The 4891-nt window shown below is 40.6% G+C and overlaps 1 pseudogene; it reads right to left on the reverse strand.

Moving 5' to 3' along the window:
* Positions 1 to 2750: 2750 nt before the first annotated feature.
* On the reverse strand, positions 2751 to 3515 carry LOC101836043 (annotated as a pseudogene).
* Positions 3516 to 4891: the final 1376 nt, after the last annotated feature.

A 4891-nucleotide genomic window follows, 5' to 3' on the forward strand; every position in this document is an offset into this window, starting at 1 on the left:
GGCAATTGGGACTCCCACATATTTTCTAAAAATACCGGTAAGTTTTGTATAAAGTTGGTCATTCAACTGTGTTTTCATTTTCTCTGACCTCTTTTAAGCTCCATTCATTTCCCCACTACTCTGTATTCCTTTTCTCCCATTGACTTCATTTTGCGGCAGGGTCTAAAGTAACTCATATTGACCTTCAACTCACAATGTAGTAAAGGATGACTTTGAACTCCTCATGTTTTTACCTTTATCTCTCAAGTACTGAGATTGCGGGAGTGACCACCTCATGAGATTTTTATGTTTTTTTATGAAATAATAGTGTGCTTCCTTCACTTATTATTCTCCATATTAAAACCTTTATATACCCCTTTCATAACTAATAGTTAATATGGTTTTAAAAACATCAATTGGCAAGCTAAGCAATAGTGGAGGGACCACCTCGAATGCCCATTCCTGATAATGAACTTGATGTCTATAACCATCCGGGAGCCTTCATCCTGTGAATGATGGAAGCAGAGGCAAACACACAACTAATCACTGAACTGAACCCAAGAAACCCAGTGACAGAGAGAGAGGAGTGATGAGCAAATTGGCAAAGAATGGGCTGGCAAAACCAGCAGAGACAGATGATCTGAACAGGGGAGTGCTCTTGGACCCCAGACCGACAGTGGGGAGGCCAGCATGGGACTGATCTGGACCCCCCAAATGTGAGTGTCAGTGAGAAGGCCTGGGTAACCTATGGGGCCCTGAGCTGTGGATCAGTGTCTATCCCTGGTATACAAACTGTCTTCATGTGCCTATAGCACAAAGAGAGATGCTCTCTCAGCCTGGACTATTAGGGGAGTGCCTTGACCCTACCAAGAGTAAAATGACAGACTCTAGATATCCCCTATGTGGAAGGATTTGGCAATAGGGTGGGAGGGGGGGAAGGGGAGTGTGGGAAGAGGGGAGGGAGAGGGATCTGGGATTGACATGGAAAACAAGCTATTTAAAATTAAAATAAAAAATGATAAAAAAATTAAAAAAACAACTTTATATTACACATGACAGACTCCAGCACAAACTTTACACTGTTAAAACAACAAAAGGAGATGTAGTGCATACAAATTGGGAAGGAAGAAGTCAAATTTGCACTATTTGCAGATGTTATGATAGTTTACATAAACGACCCGAAAAACTCTACACGGAAACTCCTACAGATGATAAACACCTTCAGTAAAGTGGCAGGATCCAAGATTAAATCAAAAAATCAGTAGTCCGACAAATAATAAATGGGCTGAGAAAGAAATCAGAGAAACATCACCCTTTACAATAATCACAAACAACATAAAATATAATTTTTTTAAATATCAACTGCTCTATTTCCACATTTTCCAAAATGATTTCAGAAATAGATTAAACATACAATTGTTTTACAATAATAAAAATTGTTTGGAGCATCACAAGCTCCATAAAATGCAACACCACCTGTAAATCAAGATAATTTCACAATAAAATTGACAATGCTTGTACAGAGGGAGTCTAGTAAAACTTCAATCTCTTTCTGATCCTTCTCCTGTAAGACTCCATGGTCTACTGTGGAATTAAAATAAATTAGCTGGGCGGTGGTGGTCCATACTTTTAAGCCCAGTACTTGGAAGGCAGAGGCAGGTAGAATTCTGCAAGTTTTAGACCAGCCTTGTCTACAAGAGCTAATTCCAGGACAGCCTCCAAAGACACAGGAAAACCCAGTCTCAAAAAAAATGTATTTTGCCAGGTGGTGTTGGTGAAAGCCTTTAAGACCAGCACTCCAAAGGCAGAGACAGGTGGACCTCGGTGAGTTCAAGGCTAGCCTGGTCTACAAAGCAAGTTCTAGGGCAGTCAGGGCCACACAGAGAAACTCTGTCTCAAAAAAAGAAGCATTTCATAAAATGTTTCCTTTTAGAAATTATGTAAAGCAAATACATTTTTATGTAAAAATATCTAAGGAAAGTAGGAACTACGGGAATATGCCACTTCTATGTGATAAATTTCAAATCAAATTCCTGAGAGTGGCAACTGGTTAACTTTAAACATATATGTGACTATTATAATTTGGTGCCTAGAAGATGTGAAAATATAATCACAACTATTTTATGAAAATATGTATTCATATAAGAGTGACAATACCTCTCAATTTAGTTCCTTGTAGCTGTCAAATAAATATTCTTATCTACATCCACAAAACTCTCATTTACCACCTATAATAGCACCAGTGTGTTTTAAACCAATCAAAGAATTAAGAAGGTAGGGGCATCTATTTAGTGTGGCAATGCTGCCACAATAAGGCACTACTTGGTACTCAGAAAAAGAAAAATAAAGAATATATAACCATGTTCTGCCACTGATGTCCTACCCATTACACTGAATGCTTGACAACAAACAACTCATATTATAAATAAATGTGTACTCTTCTTCCCATCATTCTGTGCTTTTAGGTTTCCTTATGAGTGGAAAAAAATGTAGTATAGGATCTGTTAAATAAACATCTTTTCCAACTAACAAGCGAAGCCTATAAATAAGGACAATAGAAGCTAAGACTTTCCTATCTGTCCCTGTGAAAGTACATAGAACAGCAAGAGCAAGGGCCTGCTTTCTAAAGGATACAAAGGCAAAGGGGTCAAAACTTCCTTTTGTGGAGTCATGGCTGCAGCAAAATTGAGAAAACTAGGAATTTTGCATTTCCCCCAAAGCTGATTCTCAGGTAGTCACACCCAATTAAATATTTCAAAACATGTCCTTACTTAACTGCTATCATAGTCGCCATCATCATCATCATCATCATCATCATCATCAGATACATCATTTAAAAGAGACTTCAATGACTGCTGTAAGTGTCTGACCTAGTTGAGTGACATGCAATCATGTCACCAATGGAAAGCAGCTCATAGCAGGAGTCACCTATCCACACAATCTTAGAAGACTGGCTGAGAAGAAGAAATCCCTTTTCATAGCAGGGACAACAAACAACAAAGCCACATTTGTAGCAATGGTGCCGCCAATTAACTGGCATGAAGTTTGCCTTCTGACAGCACACACACACCGTGGCCTCAGAGTCAGGAACCCAGACAGCAGCATGCTCACTATTCGGTGTCTTCTCACTTTTGGAGAGTAAATCGGTGACACACTATATTTTATGTGGTTCAACCTCTCTGACTTCTCAGGGCAAGTGGCAGCATACACTGCAAATGATTTTGTTGGTGTCATAATAAGTCATTCCTTAATTCTCCTTCATCTTTCATAGAGTCAATGGTGACATTTTCCAAGAGAATAATGTGTTGTTTGTTGTATTTTTTCTTCTGGGTGACAATGTTGCCATATACAATAATATCATTAAACGGGAAAAACTGTCTTGCTTTTGGTTTCTTTCTGTGCAGCTTAGTCAATACTCCCTCTCCAATAAGAACCTGTCCGGAGATGGTTAAGTGTTAACCAGCTGCTCCAAAACAGTTCTCCACTCTATTTATTCATCTAGTATTTGTTTCACTGTTTGCTAGGCAATGCACCATAGTTTGCTAATAACCCTGCCTGGCGCAGGTGGCAGTGCATTATTGCTGTCTCTAGCCGCGTACTCTGCCTGTGACTGGGCCACAGCATCGCAGGTTGTGTGGGCTACATAATATATCTTAGGGTAATGCTAATCAAACAAGTGAAATACCTGTATAGCAAGAATTGGCTGATATTTGAGAAACTAATGTAGGACTGACCCAGAACCCTTGAACACGGGTGTCAGTTAGGAGGCCTGGGCAATCTACGGGGCCTCTAGTAGTAGACCAGTATTTATTCCTAGTATACGATGGATTTGGGAGCATATTTCACAAAGAGGGATACTCTCTCTGTCTGGACACACCAGGGAGGGCCTAGGCCCTGCTCCAAATGATATGACAGGCTTTGAAGATCCCCCATGGAAGGCCTCACCCTCTGTGGGGAGCAAAATGGGGATGAGATAGGGGGTTGATGGGAGGCAGGGGATGAGGATAAGGATAGGGAACCGGGATTGACATGTAAAACAAGCTTGTTTCTAATTTAAATTTTAAAATAGGAAAAAATACATAATGGAAAAATCACCTACTTCCTTATAGAGCTCTGTTAATTGTGACTCTGTGAAGGATTTTGTTGTTATATAAATTGAATTAAAAATCACAGTGATTCTTTGGTTAAAAAAGTAATAATCCAGTTGCCTGGACTAAAGGATTATCAGGTTCTTGATGCTTCAGTCCAAATAAAGCTATTTTTGAACTGCCTGAACCACAACTTGTAAGTCATTCTAATAAATCTTCCTTAAACACACATACACACACACACACACACACACACGATATAAGAATGGCTTACAGATTGTGGTCTGACTATTCCAAATATGACCCTCTCCCAATGGAAAGTTTAGGAATCTATCAGTTGTTCACATCACTGTCTCAGGTGGTCTTCAACGAAGTAAATTCTACTATCAATGAGGGAATGAATTTACCAGTGTGAGTTAAGGCAAGCTGTGAGGAGCCGCCCTCGCTATCGCTATCGCCATTAGAAGATGGCGCTGACATCCACTGTCAGTTGGAGTTCACCGTTTAAGCTGTGCCTCACCCGTCATCTGGGGTGATGAGCAAACCACCAATCCCGGCTCTACACGTCTCACTCGGAGATCCTAGGCTTATATAAGGGGCTGGGTTTCTTAGCTTGGGGTCTCCCTTTCAGAAGCTGATCATCTATCTCTTAAGATGTATTAAAGCTTTACTGCAGAAGGATCCGAGTGTCCTGTGTCGTTCTTGCTGGCGAGACAGTAGTGCGGGACATCTGGTGCCAAAAGCCGGGAACTCTTCAACATCGCTGGCGCCGCGGGAGACCCCTCGGAAGACGGGGCAGATTCAGAACTGCAGGGACGTAAGTT

Source organism: Mesocricetus auratus, unplaced genomic scaffold (assembly GCF_017639785.1).
Source record: "Mesocricetus auratus isolate SY011 unplaced genomic scaffold, BCM_Maur_2.0 Super-Scaffold_100676, whole genome shotgun sequence".
NCBI classification, from domain to species: Eukaryota; Metazoa; Chordata; class Mammalia; order Rodentia; family Cricetidae; genus Mesocricetus; species Mesocricetus auratus.